We start from the raw sequence: 26,024 nt of genomic DNA, 5'->3' as shown, positions 1-26,024 counted from the left end.
AAAAATACAATGTATACCTTAATTATTACATTATTAAATAAAGATTACATAAACAATTTCATAAGCTACTAATGCATTAAAAATAGCAGAAGCCACATTTGTTCCCATCATTTCTACTATATTTAATAACGCAATAATGTAATATAACCAACATGAGTTAAATAAATGGGATAATAAAAATGTGCTATGTGACTAAATGAAAATATTTAACCTGCTAATAGTCCCATTGATATGGAATAGCATCTGTTATGGCAATGCTTTTTCTTATTAGATGTAAATTTGGTGGCCCCACTATATAATCTCTTAAGCAACAAGTAGTATACAAATGTTTAGAAAATGAATAATGATTTTAAAATAATTTTTATTAATTGGAGTGCAACTGCAGTTGCTTAAATTATGTTCCCAGTGGTAAGATGTCGTTCAAACCTAATTTGTAAGACAAGATGGTGGATTTAATGACTGGCAGCAAAGTTTCTTCAACAGATTTCATGGGGCATGATCCAAAGATAATAGGTTTTCAGCCAATGACAACCCAATTACAATGCCAATCAAAGCTAACTTCATGCACACTAATTATCAGATTTAGCTGTCAGCTCAAATACAAACATAACACGTTTATTTAAATAAAAATTTAATTTCAGGAAAGGAAGGCTTCATGTGTGATTTACTGAGATGGCAAGACAAATGTTTTATTCTGTGTAATATAATGGATTCAGTATAAATAATGTACTTATAGCCATGGAAAAAATTATACCATAAAGTAACATGCATACCTATAGTGAAACCACCACAATCACAAAAAAAATATATGAATGGATTCTATACATCTATATCCAATCTGCCATTTTTTTTCAACCTTAGTTTAGATTTTAGTTGTTGCAAAAGAAACATTTAAAATTTAAGAATCAAAAATATTTTTTTTGTAGCTTAAGAAGAAACTGTTTCATTTCACAAGCACATTCTTAGCATGACAATTATATAGAATAAAGCATGCATAAAAATACATTCAGAACATATTAATTATTTGATAAAACGCTTGCTGGTGTCTGTTCTGTTCAAAAAGTGGCCTGTTGAAAGTGATTAACTCCTCCTGTACTCCTGTACTCACTACTATATTTTGCTTCACACAGTAAAATAAATGTACTCTAATGCTTATTTCTTGAAAAAAAAATTGCTGATGCGGGTGCTGTTCAAAATGCAGCCTAGTCAAATTGATTAAATAAAGTGTAAATAGTCACAATATTTTGGGCGCTGTTTTCATCAAAATAAACATTTTTTTTGTAATGGTTTAGGTCATGTTCAAAATGTAGCCTTATCAAAGTTTTAAATACTATTCACATAGTTATTACAACATTTTAGGGGATTTTTTCAGCAAAAGTTTTTAAATACTATTCATGTAGTCACTACAATTATTTGGGGGCTTTTTTCAGTAAAATAAATACAATGTAACTTTGTTTTAAAAAGCTGTCTGGTGCCTTTCCTGTTAAAAATTGGCCTTCGTGAAAGTGGTAAAACACTGTGCACAGTCACCACAGTATTTTGGGGTTTTTTTTCAGCAAAATAAATAAACGGTTGATATTTGTTTGGTTAAAAGCTGCCTGATGTTTGTCCTCTCCGAAAAGTGGGATGGTAGAATGCATTATGAAGTCAGTACAATATGCACCTATACAGTTGCTTTAATTCATTAAATCAACTGTCCCAGAATATAGCAAATATCATTTTTAGTTTAGTATCTTTAGCTATATTTCTCTCTCACATTAACTTTAGCTGTAGGGGATAATGTGTACTTAGGGCAAAAACCATAAACTATGCCCCAACACCATTTCTGTATATTCACTTTTAGAACATAAAAATACAGCTAAAGTACAGCAAAGAATGCAATGGAAATAATTTAAGGACAGAATAAGGAGCTTTTTAATAAGGTAATACTAAGAAAATAGCACTGAATAAATAAATAAAACACAATTCAAAAGAACGAAATGTGAAATATGTGAACAGTAAAGGAAAGGATTACTGTCTTAAAGAAAACTTAACCCAATATAACAGTAATAATTGAGGTTATTAACAAAATGAAAATTCAGATTCTTTTACTATACAAATGCAAGTTTTTAACAAAGTGAATATTGAAATTCCTACCACTATGACAGTGTATTGATATTGCAACTTACTAATGGGGGGAATGCAGACAGAAATCACAAATAAAATGCTCATTAATATCACAGTAAAAACACAGGGTTTTAACATGGTGCAAATTAATAAAGTTAGGAGCACAGCTAGAGTGCAATATATTACCACACAAAGCATTAATACAGTGAACAAGTGAACTGTTAAAAATACAAATTAATATAATTGTGAAAATGCAGCTTATTACAGTAGACCTTGCACCTAAAAAGCAAGGTTCTCTGTTTACATTTATTCCCCTTCCCTCTTACATAATCATTATAAAATGCTTAAAAAAACACATGTAGAAGGGAAGAAATTGCATTGTAAATTCCCTGGCTTCCACCCACAGCACTTAGGTGAAGGTGATGTCATCCTCCTTCAGGGGGATGGAGGGGCAAAAGGTCAGCAGTGGACCTTGCATGTAGTACATGTAGGTCTTTAGTGGGTACAATGGTGTGTGCTGAATAATAAGACACCTGAATGCCAGGGAAAGCATACAGTATAAACTGTACAGGAAATAGTTGTTGACTGGACTTTTTTTTTGGCCTCGTGGATTAAAAACCCAATACAATGGATGCATGTTATTTGTGTAACAGAGAGCACTGGGATAATAGTATATTCAATGAATTAGATCCCTTGAAGTGCTCTGCTTATTGCTAAAGTAATCAGTTCAACAGCCTCCTTCAAGAAATCTTAAATGGCAAAAGACCCCATACCCAAAACAAAAAAATGGCTGAAGCTCTGCTTTAACTTCACCATTAAAATTAACGATGAACTATTGAACTATGAACTAAAACATGAACTATTCTCCAGGGACTGACCTTGTCATTGCTTGTGTCATGGCATGTCATTTGTGATATCAGCACACAGCGGGATTTGTCGAAAATCAGTCTGGCCACATAAAAGCGCCACAAAGGAGAAACTATAAGCTAGAGAAAAGAATGAGGAATAACAGTCATTGATTACAAAAAGAAGAGTAAATATGTACAAACACTGGCAGTTTGAAAATAAGGGCACAAAATTCTAGTAATTTTTGTTACCAGTTGCCCATGTTGGGCTAATAGTTGTTTGTATCCGGAGTTTGACTTTAAATTAGGTATCTTGCAATTCAGTGCATTAAGTATTTCTAAAGCCTTACTGAGTGCAGTAATCCTAGGTAATGTATATATGCATAGCATCAGGTGATGAGTGTGTGCTATTTTTTTCTGGATGGAAGGGATTATGAGCTGCAGTATTACCTTCATATTAATGGTGACATTTTAATAATTGGGATCTCAAGGCTATGAGTAAGTCTTTAAAGCAAGACTTCTCCAGTTCCTTTTAACCCATTCAGTCTCTCACCAGTGTCATTTCTGGATGCCGAGGGCCGGTAATTCAGTGATGCAGACACTCCTGCACCAGTCAGTCCTTGCCAGTCCACTCCGATGTCATCAGTGCAAACTCCTCTTCTGGATCTTGAGAGAACCCTATTGCTGGACAGCCAATAGGTACTGTATATCCCGTATGTCACACAAGCAGTTACATGAATACTCAAAGAGGGACCATGATTTCTGTACACAGAAAATGAGAGAAGACTCTGGACCAGAACATCATGTGGCCATGGATTTAGGGTACCAAAAGGGACATTATGTAGAGTTTTTATTTTTTATGACAGAATAAAAAGGGGGGGGGGGAGAGGGAAGAATAGTTGGCAAGTAGTTGGCAGTAGCATATTAACCTCTAATTTCACCATGGAACCCTGTTGGGCGAAATAAGCAAAATAAAAAAAGAAAGGTTTACTTTAAAGCTATGGGTACCCCACACTGTTAGCTGTGAAACCCGTGACACACCACACCCGAAGCAGCACAGCTTTGCTCCGCAGGACTTTGCATGCAATGATTTACAGGCTTGACTACCCGGTGCTGTTTGGCATGGCTTTCTTGTTCAATAAAACTATGTCAAACCCAATCACAATGTGGCATGTCTTTGTTTATCAGGAAAGGTGTGCCAGACCCCTTCACTGTGTGATATGGCTGTCTGACATGGCAGACAAAGTCGCATGATCACTATGACAGTGTTCACATGTTGATTACATGCCATTGTTAATTTAAAAAAAAGGGTCTGGGTTATTGTTAAGGTTAGCATTAGTTAGCATTAGGATTAGGATTACTGTTAGGTTTAGAGTTAGCATTAGGTTTAGCACTAAGTTTGGGGTTAGGGCTAGCATTTTTGTGGTATAAGAACACATCTAGGTCTATATTAAGAAGCCATTTAAAGCCTATATCACCCTTAATGTGCCTTCTTCTTTGAACCCAATGTATTTTGCAAAAATAACATTCAAATAAAGTACCCAGCAAAACGAGCAATAATGATGTGCAGTAACACACAAAACCCAATCACATTAGAGTTTTACTGACACATCAATCAAAAAATAATATTAATTGGTAATTGTAATATACTAAACGTTTGCACAATATTCTTTGCCATACTGGCATGGACTGAGAAAACAATGTTTTTGAAATCCTTTCTTTACCTGTTTATGTATCTGGAATGAAGTGTGAAAAGGAAACATCTCTCCCGATTGCTCGCCTCATTTTCGCCTGTAAATCATACTAACATACCTTTTGTGATCTAATTGCCATCATGATTTTGTTTCACGTGTTGCATAACAGAAAATTAATTCTACCCTTACAAAAGCATGTTAAGCTTAATAAATATATTTATGAAAATCACTTTGCATCCTCTTTAGGAAATCAGCCACACCGCATATTTCAGCCCAAGACAATGAAAAACCATTGACTTTTTTTGTAGCAAATTAGTCTACCACCTAATCGGTGAACCCTGCTAAGACTTATGAATTATGACTAGAACCAGCAGTTCAGTTAGAACACTCAAATGAATTATATCAATTCATAAAGTTGTTCATGTCCAGATTTCATTAGCCACACATTAACAGCATTTTATGTTTATTACTGCTCTGACACAATCTATAAATAACTGAAATGCTAATCATAGTGTTCTGCCGGGCATCATCATTTAATCATAAAGAGATACATTATTATAAACTATAATAGATAATAACAAGCTTGGGTCAATGGTCGCATATTAAAAGACCACAATTATATTGTATAAGGGTACGTACTTCATACATTTAGTGACACAAAGGTCTTTATGTAATCACATGCAAATGGTCCCTTTGACTCACTTATAATACCCAGTGACACTATTAATGAATTATACTTGTTAAACATGTGAGTCCTCTGGAATTAGAGTAAACAGAGTCTAATCAATTGGAAGGAACAGCACAGTGTTAAAAGTATTTGTGTGAAGCTGAAATTACTTTTTGTAAGGTATTTAGAAAGTGGGGACATGCTGATATTTCACGTTTTGCAAATTTGTCTGTATTCCATTAAAATAAAATGGTGTGAAACCATCAGCTTATGAAGAGGACATTTATGCACCATTTATGCACCAGCACAACTGCTGAAGGAAGTATAGCTTCCTCACAAGCCACCAGGGCTGGTAGGATGAAATGTTTGAAGTGATAACCTTTCAAAAAGCATTTGCATCTTTGCATAAATGTCAGAAAAGTTGCTCATACATATATCTACAGTATTAATCATAAGATTGCGTCGCTTCAAGATGGTAGAGATATAGTTCCACCCACATAAAACAAGCAGAACAAACTTCACAGATACATTTAACTTTTGGAATTAGACAGTGTTTTGTCCAGATTCTTCTTGGAGCTTGATCTGCAATAAAGATTTAATGAATGTTCCCTGAAGATTTAGTGAAGTGGACACCATTATTCATCCTTGTGAGCAAATATTCAATTTATCAGACATAACAGTCACCTGGTATACAGTGTTTCAAAAGTGAACCTGATAGTTATCCATCAATGCCACTAGGACTCCTGGGGAGTCTCCCACAATCATCTGGGTAGTATCATGCTCTACTAGACAGTCTCAATTTCATGAACAGTCTTGCAATTTTACCTAATCTCCTGATCAGTTTCTAACTCTGTCCTAGGTATTCATTAACTCTGTCCTGTTGATTTTTCCATTCTCTGAAACACTCTCATACTCTCTCAGGGAATTTAAATTACTTGTTACTCACCTGGGCAGTTGCACATTTGTTTGTGCAGTTGGCCACTCTCTGCTTGGCAGGCCACTGTTTTTTCTCATGCTATACTTTGGGTGCCATTTACTTGTCACCCTAAGCACAAATCTTAGCAGAAGGGGTGTGAGGGCTTAGTATAATGTAAGCTTTAATATTTTGAACATGACAGAAACAATAATGGGCATGACTAAAAATATACTTTGTTAAGCTGACTTAATTCAGAGCAGCTATGAAGAAAGAAAACAACTATAAAACCAATATACATTTAATTTGCTTGTTGTATGTTCCTTTGGCAGTTAGCACAGGCAGAAAGAAGGAAATCATTACACAACATCAGTCAGAGTTGAATACAAAAATAGCAGACAACAATCAAAGATCAAGAAGAGAGTAGATGATAATGATAATGGCTAACACAGAGGCATGGATTCTAGGTCTGAATAAACAGGATAGGGTACTAAGGAATCTCATATTAAGAACCACTCCCAGGTAATTGGGAATCATTACAGGAGTCGTAAGGCTCCAGATATGAATATAGATGACACATTGAGCAGAGACTAAGCTTTTGAGCAGGAGCTTTAAGCCTTTCTCAGGCCTGACACATTTGCATATTTGACCTAGGCAAAAGCATGAATTTCAGGATTTCAAATCTTGGATATGGATGACATACAGTATTTGTCAATGTCTATGTAACCAATGCAAAGTAGGTCATCAAAACTTTGATATGTTTCACATTTTAAGCAGTGGATCAGTGCATATCTGGCTTAGGCAAAGCTGGCATTTCAAGCCTTGTTATGGTTGGCCATGAAGAGTAACTTAATGCATGGCTGATCTTGGTTAAGCAATGTTTGCTCTTTTTAAATGAGTGGCATAGGGAGTAATGGCTCCATAAGAGATTATGGTGTAGCAAATTCCTTTGGGTGACAGTGAACTCTTCCTATCCAGACAAGCCTATGATTATGCTTCAGGACCTCAATTTTCCTGACATCATGAGCAGTGATTCCACGCTTGACCAGATCAGAGTAGGTATTTCAAGTTTCTTTGGTATAGGTAATAAAATTAATCTGAGCTATGGCTTGATGGCCATCATGATACCTGAGATAAACAGGTATACTAAGTAATGGCTCAGGGACTGCCTAACCAGGAAAAGCATGTACTCCAAGTATGAGGGAAACAATGATTAATTCTGACCCAAAGTGGACTTCTGAATATTTTCTTTTTCCCTAGGGTAGGTATTTTCTTTTTTACTTTGGATATCTTTTAAAGCAATAGTCCTTTGAATTGTTTAAGGCATTTTGAAGGCATTTAAGAATCAGCTTCCATTGCAGCCAAGCCCAAGCCTTCACTTGTAAACCCTCCAAACAGTTTGTAAGAGGTTCTTAAAAAATTGTCCTTGCTGCTACCATCAAAGTTGGAAATAAGGTCTTGTTTTCAGATTAGAGAGTAATATTTTCCAAGCAGAATAATGGGTCTCTGTTGTGAGGAGGTCAATGTCATTTTGCAGCAGCAGAGTCTCCTGAAGCTGAGAAGAGAAACAGGCCACGTGGCTTAAAGAAATTGAGGGGTGTTGAAGTGTAAATCTCATCATACAAAATCTCAATCTGTGAAAAACAGTTTTTATTAAAATGTATTTTCTATGCGACCAATACAAGTAGGCTATTAATACTTTGGTATTGTTGACATATTAGGCAGTGGATCAGTATATGTCTGGTATAGTCAAAACATGTGCTACAACATGCACCGATACCGATACTAATATCGATATCAGTGCCGATACCGAGTATTTGGTCGAGTACTCTTACTCGCCCAAATGCTCCGATGCCTAGCCAGATACTTCCTGTATCAGGAATAGGGGCAGCACGTCATTACACACTGCCCGGTTTCCTGATTGGCCGGGAAGCGGCTCCATGCTCTCTCGTCACTTGTGAATAATCGGTATCAGCAGCGATAGCACTGCCTGCTGCTTCTTCTCTCCACACCACTCGGCCATCCGACATGACAGAGCTCCCTTCTCCAACCCCCCTCCTGCTTTAGCGCTGTATTTCTTCTCAGATCACCGCTGCCACTGCCCATACAGGTGGGGGAGAGCAGCAGGAATTTGAGGAGAAATACAGCACTGAAGCAGGCAGGAGGGCGGAGGAGGGAGGGCTGTGATATCGGATGGCCGAGCGGTGAAGAGAGTAGAGCCGCCGGCTGTCAGATTCAGGATGGCCGGCGGCTCTGTGATGTATGTGTTGCTGAGTGGCTCAGGATGGCCGAGCAGGAGGATTGGTAAATATCTGTGATATTTACTAATCCTCTGTCGGCAGCACAAACACTGAAGTGATCGCTGATCACTCCAGTGTTTGTAAACAACTGGGGACACATAGAACCATGTGTCCCCAGTTATGAATGAACAAGAAGGGCTTTACATCACTTCCTGTTCATTCATGAGTTTCTTAATGGGGAGAGGCACTCAGTACAGAGGCTTCTATTCGTTCATAACTGGTTGATAGTAAATTCACTATCTCCAGTTTGTGAATGAATGGGAAGCCTCTGTACTGAGTGCTTTCCGTTCATTCAGTGCTGAGGCTGCAGAAAAAGAGATTGAGGACTCTGTGTCCTCAATTTAGTTTTCTATTTCAAATGTTAAATGTCAGGGGTCTCTTTAGACCCTTGATATGTGCTCAAAGCCCCCCAACAGTAAAATAAAAAAAAATAAAGACTAAACATTTGACGGGCACTGTAAAGCTTTCTTGCTCAGGGTGCCTAAGGCTGGCCCTGCACTCAGTTATTGACTGCTGAAGTCTATCTGAGAAGCAGTGTGGAAAAGCAGCACAACCAGCAACACTAGGGTCTAAATCACCTACAGTAGGTGTACCTCGGAAAAGTTTTGACTTTGGCAGAACATATGCCTTACTTTAAAATAGTTCCCACTGTTATACATAATACGCTGCTTATGGGAAACACCCTACAATATAAAATACACTTATAACCATGGTAACTGCCCTAATGAAATGGCAATCATGTCCCCCACCTGCATATCTTTAAAAATGCAGCTAAAAAGTATGATCCTAATTTGTATGTTTGCAAATAAATGACACTTCTAAATTTAACACCCTGCACATATTCTGTGAAAGGTACTTTTTGTTAGCTAATAGCCTAATACAAAAAAAAGAGAAAGGCCTTTAGAAAACAAAAATGTTCATTCAATGTTTATATATATCAATCCCAAATCTGAGCTACAGACCAAAAAATTGAAATCCTGAAGATGGGATCACTGTACATTTAAGAACAAAAGAAGCAGCAAGGCAATTTGAATCTCTTATTGAGTAAGTGCAGAGATGTACATCAGTTTGTCATTTCATGCATTTGCTCCTTATAGCTCAGGGTGAACTGAGAGAGATAAGGGAAGGAATGTAAAACACTATGGAAACCAACCTCTGGAGATTTAATATTCTGATCAGCTCACCTCAGAACATCTGGCTCTTAAATGTTCAAGCAGAAAAACAAGAGAGCTAATGAAAGCCTTGCATATTATCTCTCCCATCAATGTACCTCACAAACACCTGCTGAAATTAAAACAAATTGAATCTTGATTGCTGATTAAGTGCCCTTTCCTTAGATAGATATTCTGTCATTATTTGCCCTGGCACACAATCCACAAACTGATGAAATCTAGCGTTCCATGAAAGTAAAGGTTAGCATAGGGTGATTGAAAGCTGCAGAAATGGAGTATGTATGCTGAATTAAAAATGCATATGGGCTAACCCTGACAAATTAGCTTTAGTCTTATGTCACTTTGTGCATATTACTATTTCAATTATACTTTTTTTGTGCAGGTGCAGTTTAACATTTTGTTTGGCACGTATTAGGTTAGACAAGCAATGATAATCCCATTTACGTCATTGAAAATACAATTAATACTTTTGTTTTGAAAGAATGAAAAAATTAATACACAGTAGCATGTTTAAAATATTTTTTTAGAACATTCACAGTCAATTCACGGAATGTGTTGTATGGTGACATAAATGCAATATGTGTACAGTTTGAGCCACACAGTAAGTTTACAGTATTAGTAATGTAGCCATTAATATTATAGGGGCAGTATACTAAAGGGGATGACTTAGCATGTTTTCAGACATCTAATCAGATGAAGAGACATTTTAAAAAAATATGCATTTCCTCAGAATCTCAGGGGATGTTCAAATGGAGCACACGTTTGCCAGTCTACAGTAGTTCAAAATATAAATCATCTTTTGTTTATTACTCATTGCTAATTTTGAACCATAAAACCTCATTAAATATCAGTTGAGATTATCCACTTGCAACATCAGTTGTCAATTTAACCAGTATGATGAAACATTGCTCTAATACTGTAATTCATTAAGGAAGTTGGAAGTGTCCTGTTGTCAAATGTTTTAAAGTAACTGCATTTAAATATTGGATCAATGGCCACTGACAACGTATGTAGTTGTTTCTCCAATTTATACACTCCCAACTTTAAATACATTCATTATTTTTTAACTAATATTTATCTATCTTTACATTTGTGCTAAGAGCTGCCATCATATTTATTGTACTAAATACTGCTATGATTCTGTAGTGTTTGTTATATATCCTCTGTTGTTTACTTCTGTTTTCCTGTTTACTATTCTTAAGTTTCTTTTTTTCTATTACAATTCTCCTCATGAAGTCCAAATAGTAGATTCTAGTTATGTTATACGTTAACTTTCTTTCAGCCATTTCTAAAGCTAGGTCTAGAACTTAGTTAATCCCATACAAAGGTGCTACACTAAATTACATTAGTCGGGCCCTGATCAATAGTTAGTGGTTCTGCCTCCTTAATGCTGGCTTTCGGTACTGTGTGTCAACATTCTCTCCCCGGGTCTTGGTGCTTTCCAGCTCCCACTTCAGGATCTTACAACACTCCAAATTTCATTATTTTTTCAAGCTGTATGCACCAGAATTTCCTTTACGCTTTAAGGCACTCTGTCTACCCTGGAAGGAGAAAACATCAGACAGTGTGCATCCTATTTGCCAAAGATACCTTTTAAGGGCAACTTGTGGCACTTACAAGTTATTTGTCATAGAGTTCAACACTTGAATTCAAATTACACTGTTCTGTTTACATACTAAACTTTACTGTCAACCTTCCATGTCCTATCCTCCTAGTGCCCACTGTACCGGCCTTGCTATGATCTCTGACTGTTTGTTAGTTGCTTTTCTCTGGTTTTGAAAATTGACGCCTAGAAATGAACTCTGGATATATTCCCATATATGTTTCTCTCTTGACCAATGCCATCATCTATACCCAGCTAGTTCATATAATATAATAGTTTTTCCAACTATCCTCTAGCACACATATGGCTTAGTTTTGCTGTCCTCTCTCTTCTGTAGATTTATGGGCCACTTACTAGCAATACCTACCCCTGGATTTCCATTTAAATCCCTTGAGGCTTGAAAAAGCATCCTAGAAAGATGGTCGCTAGTACCTTTCCCTTAAAACTGCTTTAAGGCTTAGAAGTGAAATATAGGTAAGGAGGACAAGCCAGATCCCTTCTGCAATAACCATAAACAGAAAACAGCAGAGGAAATCCAATCCAAATAACAAACTAAGGTCCATTTATTTTTCTCTTTTGCTTCCTTCCATCTTCAAGCCAATGTACATTCTAGTGTCTTTTAATGAGGGAAACTTCATGGGTACCAGCTCATTTGTGTAAAGACACTTTAGTTACTGTTTGTTTAATTAACAAGATTCCCTGTGCTATTCAAAACTTATTAATGAGGGAATAACAGGCACAAGTTAAAATAAAAATGTACTATACCCTATAAATGTACTATACTATACATAAAAAGTCACATAAACCAGATAAATGCACTTGACCTTTGGTCTCATGCTTTGAAGACTATGCAACTCCAAGATGACTTCTCATATTCCTCTTCAAAACTACTATGCAGGGTGCCTTATCCACCTTGTAATCACTCTCAGAAGTCTCTTGTAATTTAGACATTATTGTGCTTCCTTTTACCATCAGCTTTACCCTATGTTCCTTTTGCTTTTTTCTCCAGTCTGAGTCATCAGAGGAAAATTACATATTGTTTCTAAATTTAATACATATGTAGCCTCTGCTGTCTTCTTTGGAGTGCTACACAGTGGTTGTGGTCTTTCTCACTGCAAATCTATCAGATATCAGATCAGATAACTAACCCATTGAAAACAGTGTACTCTCCATAAGTTCTTAATAATTGTTAGAAGACCTAACATTAGATATATTCTTCATGTTAAGTAGATGTATGGTAAGTGATGTGTAAGTGTATAGGTATTTATTACCTCTCACATTCACAGTACTGCCATGCACAATAACATTATCTGTTATTTTGTTTAGAAGGATGGAGTCATCTTTGTTCACATATTATCCAGTGTCAGCATTTATTCCTGGATTTAGATGGCATAGTCATATAGATCTTGGTGCCTGCAGTTTTGGTGTTCACAAATGTCTGAAACATATCGGTCCTTTCTGCTGCCTCTTACCTGGTGACAGGCTACAAAGAAAATGCTTCATCCTCTCTATAGGTTGAACTTGATAGACTTTTTTCAACCTGACTAACTATGTAACTATCTTGCCTGCAGCAGACTGATGACATAATCACAGGCAAAGCAAAATCAATTGGGTCTAAGACAAAGCTTTTTATAAATATTATACTGTTCCCTAATAATTGTGGAATGTCAGGAATAGGTCACCACCTATAAGGAGTTTTCATGTTCTCCCTGTGCTTGCATGGGTTTCCTCCGGGTACTCCAGTTTCCTCCCACACATCCAAAAGCATGCTGGTAGGTTAATTAGTTCCTGTCTAAATTGGCCCTAGTATGTATGCATGTGAGATAGGGGCCATAGATTGTAAGCTCCTTGAGGGCAGGGACTGATGTGAATGTGCACTGTGTAAAGCGCTGCATATAAATTGTCGGCAATATATAAATACCTATAATAAATAAAATAAATAAATATATAAAGTTACTGACAAGTCCACTTTAAGCAGGTAACACAAAGATTGCACAGTGAGAGCTCTCTGTAACAAAATATCTATGTCTGCGTTTAAAACAATCACATAAATATGAAAGATCAAGTATGTAAAAATGTGATATTCATATAAAAAGTAATTTCAAGATAAGCAATACAATATTAACTTAAACATGTTTTTTTACTGAAAATACAATATACCATTATTTTATTGTGTTTACTATCTAGGAATCTTCCTTGGCACATGTGGTTTTGTAAAGGGTTATTTTGACTTGCAATATTTGGCCAGAATAGTGAAATCAAGTAGCAGTAAAGACTTAAAATGATTTAATACATGCTTAGATTGCTGATATTCCCTATAAAATTCAGAAATCATTTAGAGAGTAAACTGCAAAGTCCCCTTTGTCTCTGAGCCCCTGCTTGTCCAAAAGTGTCAACAATGGTCCCGCAATGTTTAGTACATTTTTTATAAAGGAGTACAGTTTCCCTTTGATAGATACGTATAGTGTTTTTCGTGGGTTTATTTATTATATTATGATTATGGACCAAAAAGTAAATATGGTATTTACTTTAATATCTTCCCTAGCCCAGTAAATATAAATCATTATATATGAATATAGAAGGCTCATTCCGGGCACTTCTACTTATTTGCTGTTCTATTAGCCGTTAGTTTAATTCACCCCCTCCTAGTTTATAAACTGGTCAGAGGTAGTTAAACATTTACTGTACTGGGCTTTCTTTTTAGATAGCCCAGTATATTCTACAGGCAGTGCCACTAATGTACCTTACATTCATTTTTATTTTTTTATTTTTTTTATTTTATATGAAATGAAAAAATATATAAAAGACTCATATCTGACCTTAGTAAACAGTTAAAGAAGAACTCCAGGCAAATAAAATCTAAACTCTTGTAGTGGGGCTACCCCCGCACTGCAAGGGTTAAGTGCTCATTTTGTCCAGGGAGCTAAAATCACAGAGATATCCTCACCCAAACAACAATCTCAGCTGACTCCTATACCGATCCCTTCAGCCTGCCTCCTCCTCCACTCCAGCAATGGAATCTCTCATGGGGTCCTCACATCCTATACACTGTATTGGACGTAATGACTTACAGGACCTTAGACCGCCATAACAGAGGGGGAGAGAGGCTCCAGGGACTGTTCTAGGAGCCACCCAGGATTGCAGTTCAGGTGAGTATAACGCTGTTATTTTAACTCTCTGGATTAAATGAGCACTTAACCCTTGCAGTGTGGGGGTAGCCCCACTGAAAGGGTTAATATTTTATATGCCTGAAGTTCTTCTTTTTAAAAAAAAAGGAAAATTGACCACAAATCAAGTTATTTTTCATTATAAGCAGCAGACTAGAAACCTTTATCTCCAAATCATAAAACCCACAAAATTGTGTTAGCTATGCACTATAATAACAGCAGTTCTCAACAATTAACATCAGCAAACGGCCACAACTTTGTTTCAAAGGGCAACAAATGGTTCCATAAATGTAATATTATTTAATAGTAATAATTGTTTAAAGGAAAAAAAAACCCTGATCATCTAAATACAGTACTAAGAAATCATTTTCTAAATAACTGTTTATTGGAGCACATTTTGGTATATACAACCTCCAAGAACCATTATAGTTTCCCTTTAAGTCTGAAATGTATAAATATATATATTTTGCATCACGGAAAGCTGATTTATACAGTTCCGCAGTGCATTTATGGATGAGGATAATATTTTCAGTTGCATATCAAAATTCCTACACAATGGATACTTGATTTTATGCATCTTATTAACATTTATTTAAATACATAATATGGATGCAAGTGACTGAGAAGTGTTTATATTAGCAGTTATTTGAGAAAAATGCTGCGTTTTCTTAAATAAAGCTGTACACTTTTATGGAAAATCATATTTATTAGATTTCAAGTGAATTCACTCACCTTTTCATTTTAAAGAGCTCGTTTTTCAGCACTCGAATTCATGACCAATATTCATGATGGGAGTAAGAGGAGAGCAGGTTTTTTAGACATTGCTGAATAAACAGCGTTGATCGTGTTATGGACAGTTGTTATGCCTATCTGCCATTTCACACAACTATATGTTTAAATAATGCTACTTGAGCTGTCTGGCAGGCTTTGTTATTGGCAAACAGGGAGTTAAAGTTGAAATCCAGTCAAAACTTTTTATTCTTTAGCTTTGCAAAGTGTGGGGTTAATTTAGAACCTGTATTAAAGTGATATTAAATCAAAGGGTTTTTAAGCTATTTCAAATGCTGATGAAATCACTTACAATGGATCCAGCAGAATTAGATGGTGCCCTGAGCACTGGTCCTGACATTCTGTTTTAAGGTGACCCCTTTCCCTTGCAGGGTCTTATGGAGCCACTCTTGTGTGTTAGTAAGCTGTGCGTGTCTTCACAAAACACAGGTACAACAGGGAAAGCCATTCCCTTCCCCCTGCTTCCTCCTTCCTTCCTCCTACCTTCTTCAAGCTATTAGATAGACAGCTGCTGACAGGGACATTGCTGTACACGGACAGGAAGTCCAGTGAAGCTGAGCTGAGAAAGTTGGATCCAGCTGTTTAGAAACATGATGACAGTATCATGGGCAAACATTTAAAGAAATACTCTGCTTGCCAATGAATATTTGTTTGATCTGGATTCATAATTAAAAAGGTTTGAGAGTTGAATACTTCTCTAAGTTGTTATTGTTGTCTGTGTCCATGTTGTGGAGATGTACCCTCATTATTTGTCTTGTTGATCTTTTTAACTTGGGGAGAAAGTGAGGGGAAATCCAAGGGGATATTCTCCAGTGTAGATACTTGTTATTGTGACAAAATTGGGGTTCTCCCTTACAATGGAGATATTTTCACTCACTTCCTGTTGCGTATCTAGGACAGGAAGTAAAGGGCACTTTCAATTTTATATTATGAACATGTGACCACACTGGATATTCAGAATTCGGTGCTGCCCAGCCACTGTTGCTTTTTGTAATTTCCATTACACTGCTTTGTGTTCATTGCATGTTGTTATGTTATGGTATATGCCTGGCATCTAGTGGTAAAGTAGGGCTATTACAACTGTTTTTTCTGTATACTTTTGGTATTTCCCAGTGTCCTCCCCTCCTGTTTAGTGTTAGTTGGTATGGTCTTGGATAGACCATTCCTGCTGCTTCCATGTTCCCTCATTGTATCGTCTAGCCCTCATTGCAGACACTAGGCTTGGAAGAACAATTGTCTTTTTACACTATAGAGTTAGGCTATCTGTAGATGGATCTGAATCAGCTTGTGACCATACTGCCCAGAAGGATGGATGTTCAAAGGAGATATGTCAAAGTATAGAGTGGCTCTTGAAACAGAACACCTTTCATATTTTATCACAACAGATAATCGTACTTTATTGAGATCAGTTTTTATTTTCAATGGAAGATGAAAGGGCTGAAATATGTGGGAATTAAACTAGTCATCATTTAAGGACTCCTAAATGACATGCCTATTTACAAAAACTAAAGCTTTGACTTTTAGGATGGCTTCATGGGAATCGGATCATAATGACTCATGGACCTTAGACCTGGGGGAGTAAGGCTCCAGGGACCAGTCTAAGAGCAAGCTGACTCAGAGGATCAGGTTAGTATAACTTTTTTTATTTTTGACCCTAGGCATAAATGAGCACTTAAGCATTGTCGTGGGGCTACCTCTTTCAATCTCTATACAGTAAAACTAGAGTGTGAGAAGAAGCAGCGGAACAAGTAGCCAATCAATCTGTGACAAGAAGCATGGTGATAGGGGAAGAAAGCAGAGTGCAGGGAGATGAGCTAATCATGGTGCTGCTTCTCCTTTTACTGTCCCAGGCTGGGGAAGGTCCAGGATGACCTGGGCTCAATGGAAGTAGATTGAATGATGCTGACCATCAGACTGTGTACATCTATCAGTAGAAATAAAGCAGAGCAATGAAAAACTCTGGACTGGAAGTGAATATTGCAGCAAGAGTTGGTTTTGTTATTTGACCTTTATCTTATATTTATTATTTTAGGCTGGAGTTATGCATTAACTAGATCTAACTTGCAAGCATTTTAATATTACTCTATTTATAGTATTTTTTTATTGTATGTATATGGTTCCAAACATTTGCCTTAGAAATTCAAGAGAAGTAAACCACAAGAGAACTCCAATATTGTCATTTCGATTAATTCTAATGCACATACAGATCCAACTACATTGGCCTATACACATACAGCACAGCAATGAAGTAATAAAATGAACTAGGATAGCCTTCGTTAGCCGATGGAGCCACTCGGGGACATCAACGTCACCGGAGTCCTCCCCCCTTCCCTTTGTTAGCCGACTGAGCCACTTTAAGACTAAACTAAAGTATAGTTGGTGTGATACAACTTTGCTTTACTGTGCTTTTAAGGTACACACCAAAAACTAAAAATTAAATATAAAGCTAAAATGCATATAGGAAAAACAGGCTAACTGTTCAGGGTTTGCAGTATAGTGCACCTTACTCGATTTTGTCAGGTAGCTTGGTGATCTGGGATCACCTTTTCCCAGTAATTTAAAGGTGCCCATACACTGTGCGATTATCGCACGATGATCGCGGGAAATCCCGCGATTGTACGATCATCGCAAAGTGTATGGCAGGCGTGCAACCGTTTTTACTGTACGGTCGCACGTCTTTTGTCCTAAGGAGCATGCATGTTCAAAAACCAGCCGGAAATCTTAAGATTTTCGGCTGGTTTGTGGCATGCTCGGGAGACAAATACTGAACGGGCTGGTGTGCGCACGCACACACTGCACATTCAGCATTGCGGTCATTGGAAGCCCATCCCTCAGCGGGGCGGGCTTGCGATGATCGCAAGTACGATCTGCCTTTCCAAGATAGGCAGATCATACGTTTTTTTAATTACTTTACAACCATCGCAAGACTATGGTCTTGCAATGGTTGTAAAGTGTATGGCCACCTTAAGAGAGGTATTCTCAAACATGCCGACTGCAGGCACCTTCCTGTACTTAATATAGAGAAAGTCTGATGTCTCAAATTATCAATGCTAATTCCAGTGAGGTGGCTTCTTCACAGCCAGCAACCCAATGCAAACACACAGTGGATGCATGAATTTGGTGATACATAAAACAGAAAAATAGAAATTTACACAGTCCAGATTCAGGATGCAGGTCAACCCACAACACCTTTGAGGAGCTTTCTGTAATCTAACTGCAATGGTTTACAAATAATTCTGATTAAGGTAAATTAAATAGATGTACTGTCTTTTGTACAGTTCATTTTGTCTAATTAATAGAATTCATAGTTCATTGACATGTTTTTATTTGCTACCTAGAAACGCACCTGAAAACATACCATTTAATTAACCCTAATTGCATTTGAAATGCCACATTTGTAGAGGACGTAAACACTTACTGACATCACATGTTGAAAATAAGTCACAATACAATGTAGTAATGTAGAATGGTACTGTTGGTACTGTTGGTACTACAACAGACATGTAAAACCAATTAAATCACTGAGCAAAGCTTGGAATAGTTAGCTAATCCCTCCTCAGCTCTGCAATGCATTTAATTTGCAGGTACTCTTCATAATGTCTCATACTAATGCAACAAGTTCTGAGCAAGGATCAGAGATACCACCTTCCCTTGAATTGGCACCCATGTTTCAGTTTCAGATCGTCAAAACACTATTAGGATAAATAATAATCTGTCCGTGCAGGAGGTTGTATGGAAGACATCAGAAGAGATCCTATATTAAACTTTTGAAGGCCTATTTATAAACTATTTTAGTAATCCACCCTGTGAAAGTTCGTTCTGTGCAAATAGAGGTGGAAACGAACATTCTTAGTATATTTTCTTTTCAGAAGTAATGTAATACCACATAATAGCCACTAGATAGAGCTGAGGCAATAAGTATTCATTTCATTATGTCCCTGAGCTCTATCTGGTGGCCATAATGCGATTTTACATTACATTCGACCTGAAAAATAAAATATACTAAGAATATTTGTTTTTCCTCTGTTGATCGTTCACAGATTTGCAGGGCGAATGGCTCTTCAAATTGTTTATAAATAGACCCCTTGATCTTTAGGTGTTCCATTTGCCACTTTTAAGTATAGGAATTTATTTCTTAAACGAAAAGCTACAGAACCATGTGTTCAGCCATGTTTTAACCAAAGGGCAAAAAGGGCTTTTGCCCCAGGTCCACCAGGACAGTTATTTAATTTATGCCATAACAGACCTTGCTAAATAGTAATGATAAGACTGTTTATAGTTCAATCCTTTTTATGTCCCATAATTACCATAAAACTGCTTCTTGCTAAAAGAAGCATCTCATTTTTAAGAAATTAACTCTGGTTATATGGTATAGGGTTAAAAAATTGATTTTTTAACTGTCAAATTACCGTAACATTAGGTTCTTTAAAAATGTAGACCTAGACTTTTCAGACTACACTGGCTGCATGCTTGCTTCAGTAAGTGACTTACTAGGTAGTAAAAGCAGGATGGGATGACAGCCCTGGAGCATTCACCTATAAACAGATCAGCAATGGCTGTTCCCATTTTTCAGCCTTCACAAGTTCTGTTCTTTTAAAAGCAGCCTTGTGTTTAACCGCTAATAAATTATGTTCTCTGCCCTTTAAATTATGGGTACTTGCAGGTCAGTTCCACAAACTATAGAATCACGCATAAAATATTTCTATGTATGGATATTCCTTGGGTTTCATTTGATCTCACCAGAATGCAGAAATGGGTCAAGACTTTTAACTTGCAAAATGCACGTTTGCATCTCTAAAATCTCTTACACTGCAGTGATTTAATATACAAGTAACTATACCTATAATTAATTTTGCATTTCAACAAAGGCTTGAAGAAAAGCAATTATATATAAGATTTGAGGATCCAATTAAAAAAACTGTGTTATAATTGTTATAAATATGTATTTTAATCATTTAAAATAGATAATGGAATAAATTGTATGCATGTACATAACATGCTTGAGATAATTATGACATTGTGGACATCTGCGTTATAAATGCACTAAGAATAATGTCATATGGCCATGGGGAGATTTTACAGCATTAAAATTACAGAGGGTGTATAACTAGTTAGTTTTCAATATATTCAGCTCATGAATAATTATCACCCAGGCATATCCTAAAGCAAGTACAAGCTGTCACTTTCCCAAAATATTTAATAATTTAAAAAAATGCAACAATTAAAATAATCGCATTTAATCAGGGTCGGCCTTAGGTTACAGGGCACCCTGTGCAAAATCCTTATGCAGTGCCCCACCACTGACTTCCATTTACTCATTTCCACCAAAACATTGAAACACTAAAAAAATTGGAAAGGTGTGCACGCAGGTGTATTTGTATTATAAGAAACTGCGTTTGGAAAACAAAAAAACAGTGTAGCTACAAAAAAATAATTTCAACAATAAATGATCATAAGCAATGCCATGGTTACTAAATAAAAATCTGCATTGTATGATATAATATGCTGAGTTAGACCTATAAACCTTGTATGCAAGCCCCTGCTTATTTGTGACTTTTATTGTGGTGCACCACAGCAGAGCTTCATCTTTGTTTATAAGAACACTTGTCATGTACATGTGATAAACGGAAAGGGGGAGGAGGGAACTGGCCAATGCCTCCATCATAATACAATCAGTTCACTTTTATTTTACAGATAGAGCTGTGACTAAGGATAAAGAAGATGCACTGGAGTGGAAACCATCATCCACGGGCACAGGGGCCGACTGACAACACATGGGGCCCCCGGGCAGTAGAAGATTATTGGGCCCCCTTGTGCTCCGCCCATATACCTAAGCAGGTCTGAGAGCTGAGCGAGGAGGGAAGGAAAAGCGGCGTGCGGATGGTCTCACTGGGGTCATGTGCGGATGGTCTCACCGGGGTTACGTGCGGATGGTCTCACCAGGGTCACGTGGGTCAGGTGCGGGGGTCTCAGCAGCGTCAGGGGCGGGGGGCTCAGCAGCGTCAGGGGCGGGGGGCTCAGCAGCGTCAGGGGCGGGGGGCTCAGCAGCGTCAGGGGCGGGGGGCTCAGCAGCGTCAGGGGCGGGGGGCTCAGCAGCGTCAGGGGCGGGGGGCTCAGCAGCGTCAGGGGCGGGGGGCTCAGCAGCGTCAGGGGCGGGGGGCTCAGCAGCGTCAGGGGCGGGGGGCTCAGCAGCGTCAGGGGCGGGGGGCTCAGCAGCGTCAGGTGAGGGGGGTCCCAGCAGGGTCAGGTGGGGGGGTCTCAACAGGGTCAGGTGAGAGGGGCTCAGCAGGGTCAGGTGCGGGGGTCTCAGCAGGGCCAGGTGCGGAGGTGTCAGCAGCGTCAGGTGTGGAGATGTCCTCCAGTGGGGGGCCTGGGCTTGGATCTCGGTAGAGCCCCCCAGCTTCAGGCCCTCCTGCATTCACACTTGTGTTAGGACCGCGTCCGCCCTCCGACGAGACATCCCTCATCGGGATGACATGCCCACCTAGCTCTGGGCTCTTCTCCTCTCTGCCGCGCCGCTGTCAGTAGATGCGGCTGTGTCAAAGCGGCCACGGCAGTACCTGGAGGGCCCGGGAGGCGGGCGACACTACCGCCGCCGCTTTAACGCAGCCACGTTTCCATTTATGCGGTTGAAAAGGGTAGGGGGGGTTCGGCGACGGGCCCCATTATGGCCGCGGGCCCTCGGGCAGAGCCCGACTTGTTTATTGCCATTTTTCTTGTTTATTGCCATAGTAAGCAAAAAAATAAAAAATGATTTCAATACATGAACAAAAAAAAGGTAATAAAGGAACAGGTGGGTCCCAAAAAGGATGAGAATGGGAATTTTTATTACCTATGACAGGGAGATGGCCACAGTGTTAAATGGATTCTTCTCCACAGTAATTACTCAAGAGAGAGACAGATTTAATGAACACAACAAGAATCTGGGTAGCACTTGAAGGAAAATACCACTGTAGTTGACAGAAGCTAGGGTTCGCCAATGAGTAGAAAAACATAATGTGAATAAACCCCCAGGACCAGATAACTTTCACCTGTGAGTACTTAAAGAGCTAAGTGCAATAATAGTGAGGCCATTGTTCCTAAACTTTAAACAATCAATACTGCCTGGGGAAGTACCAGCTGACTGGTGTAAAGCAACTGTTGTACCAATATTTAAAAAGGGTTTGAGAAGCATACCTGGCAATTATAGACCAGCAGCTTAACATCCATAGTATGCAAGTTATTTGAGGGTATGATAAAGGACCATATTCATGAATATGCTGATAGGTTATGATATCATAAGTGACAACCAACAAGGCTTCAGGAAAGACCATTCGTGTGAAACCAACTTATTAGCGTTCTACAAGGAGGCTTCCTAGACAAAAGGAAGCCAGTGGATATAGTACCTTAATTTTGCCAAAGCATTTGATACAGTACCTCATAAACATTTAATTTACAAGCTTACATCTTTGGGCATTGATGAAATGGTGTGTACCTGGATAGAGAACTAGCTCAGTGAATGTGTCCAGAGAGTATTAATAAATGGCTAATTTTCAAAGTAGTCCTCGGTTGACAGTGGCGTACCCTAGGGTTCTGCCTTGGGGCCATTGCTGTTCAACCTGTTTATCAATGATATTGGGACTGATATTATTAGAAATATTTCAATTTTTGCTGACATGGTTGGTGCAACAGCGTGTGCAGATGGCGCTGCAGGTCAATCTATAAAGCAATGAAGAGTTTGCTGGCACGCTAAAAATCATAAACGTCAAATCTTCTTTATTGGCATAACCGGATTGGTTTCACAGTGTATTGCAATGTTTCAGAAACCAATCTGGTTTCTTCCTCAGCAAACATTGTGACGATGTTTGCCTGAGGAAGGAATCAGATTGGGTTCAGAAACGCTGCTATACACTGTGAAACCTATCCGGTTATGCCGGTAAAGAGGATAAGAGGATTTGATGTTTAGGCTTTTTGGAGCGCCAGTGAACTTTTCATTGCCTTGTAATAAATCTGTTGCACTCATCCATGGCAGTAAATGATGGAATATTATTAACGGTCACAATTAACAATTTCAACTAAATACTTTGTGAATAAATCCCTGTTTCTTCGATAATATTGGTCTGTGCACACGTGCAGATGCTGAGGTCGGCAAATTAGACTACGTCTGCGTTCTCGACAGAACATAAAAGTCAGGTATGCAGAATACCAATATACCAGCATCCCCCCACTATAATGCATTGCTGGGCCTCGTAGTCCTACATAGTCAGAGCTATTCTGCATTGCTGTATAATCATCATACAGCATATTTCCTCCTCGTCTCCCCGGTCAGGGGGCGGGGCTAAGAGGGTCGGGTCCTCACACAGCAGAATGTGCTGCCCGGCCCTACAGCATATTCTGCTGGTGACAGCCTCTCCCATCCCTGCCGCACAGCTGCCCGTACATGCTACGGCGGCTGTGCAGCAGGGAAGGAGCGGCAATCTCTCTGATCATTCCTGATATATTTATTCTAGGGCTGTTGGGCATCTATACTTTGTATTGACCACAAAGAGAAAGATAGGACTGAACTACATTGGTGTTCGCTAATGAAAAGAATACAGTATACCATGAGTACATTATAAAGTGTTGTTATCTCATTTCAAATAGTTGTAAACTAAATAACTGAAATGTCATAAAAGATTAAACATGTTAATTTAATTTTCTTGTTTAGGCATGTACAATTATGGGGTGACAATGCTCTTTTCCTGCCTCCTATTTGTGCTCCTGTGTTGTCACTCATACTGGCTTCCACTGGGACAACAAGTCCCTATTCAACATGGTCCACTGTTGTCATCATCTGTAAAACCTGCCCTGGAAATAGCTTGCAGGCATGTAGATGGGAAGTGCTTGCAAAAAGACCAAAGGAGATCAGCAGTTCTGAGATACAAGAAAAGATGAAAACAAATTTAAAATACATATTTTATTAAAATAAAATCAGTTGTTTATGCTATTCAGTGCTTTTGCAAATTGCATTTATTCACTTATTCCCCACAAATCTAAGATACAAATAGAATATATTATTATTGTATATCTGTGTAAATATATATTTTAACATTTTCTTTTTGTGTTTAAAACAGCTCTGGGAATTGTTGCTGTTACTTTTCCTAAGTGCCTTTAAACAAAGAATATGTCCTTTAGCTAGTACTATTACTGTGGCCTTTAATAGGTAATAAAAGTTTTCACATACATATTTTCATTTCTCAGCTGCATGTAAATTCCTGATTTACCAGTTTAGTATTAGTCGCACATTCCCCGCCACCTTATCAGTGGACACTGAATGCATGTGATCAAGTCTGAGCATCTGGCTCTTCACAGTTCCTGACATTAGCACAGACAACAGAATCAGTGGACTATTGAATGCAATTACAGTAAGCAAGACAGACAATAAAGATTGATCACTCCTCCTCCTTTTATCACACACAGAAACTAGTCGGGGTTAAAGCTTGCCTTGAGCTGCCTTTGTTTAACAATGATTGAAAATATGCATTTGGGTTGGTAAAACACTTGAGCTTGTACCACTTCATTTACCGGACACATTATCAAATTAAATGAAAAGTGAACTGCCAAAAGCAACAGTTATTACGCATTAATGATGAATATTTATTTAGCTTTGTTCACATATCAAAAAGAGAACAGAATTCTTCTAGTTATCTACCTTTTTAATGCTACACTTGAGCAACTTGCAGATTTCCCTATTTATTTATTTTAAAAATGATGCCAAAGCATATAGTAATATGATTCACTTTTACTAAATGTTTGCATTCTCTCTTTGTTTGGGATGCACATAAGATGCGCTATGACTACAATTGACGCTGGTGTTGGGCAGATGCCCTGTATTGCTGTGAAAACTGTTGTACAACGCCGTTGAGAAATAAAGAATTTGGAAAAAAAAAACCTGAGCTCCTTTGAACATTGAAGTCCCATGAGCCACCTGGCCAATAAGCTGTAGGCTGGGGCATTCCCTGCCTGCAGCTGCACATAAACAAAGGGGCAGGATGCCTGTGCTTACATCACTGACCTTATATGATGACATAGCCATATTAGGTCAATATAATTGACCAAATATAGCTATGTGGCCATAAAAGGTCAATGATGTCACCACATCCTCCCCCTTTGCTTACTTCCAGCTGGGGGTGGGGAATCCTGGCTGGAGAAGGAAAGGATTGTTTCAATGTAATGTAGGCTAGGGATACATTTTATATTAGAGATATGGGTTCATTATGTGCATTGCCAAACGAATGAGGCCTTAACACATTAACGTGTGAATGCTTTTTTTGCTGGTAAATTGTCATATAACAATGCAGCAAGGTGAGTGTAGTTGGCTTTACTGTAAAATAATTTGTAATGTCAACTTTCTACATCTACAGCCTTGTTCAGTTAAAAATGCTTTTGGTGCAGTAACACCTATATCCTAGTCTTTCCTGCCCCTAGACACCCCACCTGCTAGTCTTATACTCACCTGTCCCAGATCCAAAAAGATATAGCTGTCAAGGTCACAGAGCAACTTGTTAAAATCCACCCAAATATCCCACACGTGGTCTGCACTTTTATTCATTACTATAGAGAGTAATCTGGATTACACTGCTCTCCATGGGAGTGAATGGGAGGTCAGAAGGCATAAGTGGGCCTGGCCAGGAATATTTTGAGAAGCCAGTGTGCATCCTAATCGATGATATATCACTGAATCAAGGACAGTTGAGTATAAGACTGGCATGAGAAGGGGGGGGGGGGAAAAAACTATGGGGGTAAGGGG

Source organism: Nanorana parkeri, unplaced genomic scaffold, assembly GCF_000935625.1.
Source record: "Nanorana parkeri isolate BGI_ZX_2015 unplaced genomic scaffold, ASM93562v1 scaffold934, whole genome shotgun sequence".
NCBI classification, from domain to species: domain Eukaryota; kingdom Metazoa; phylum Chordata; class Amphibia; order Anura; family Dicroglossidae; genus Nanorana; species Nanorana parkeri.
Note: the sequence above shows the minus strand (reverse complement) of the source record.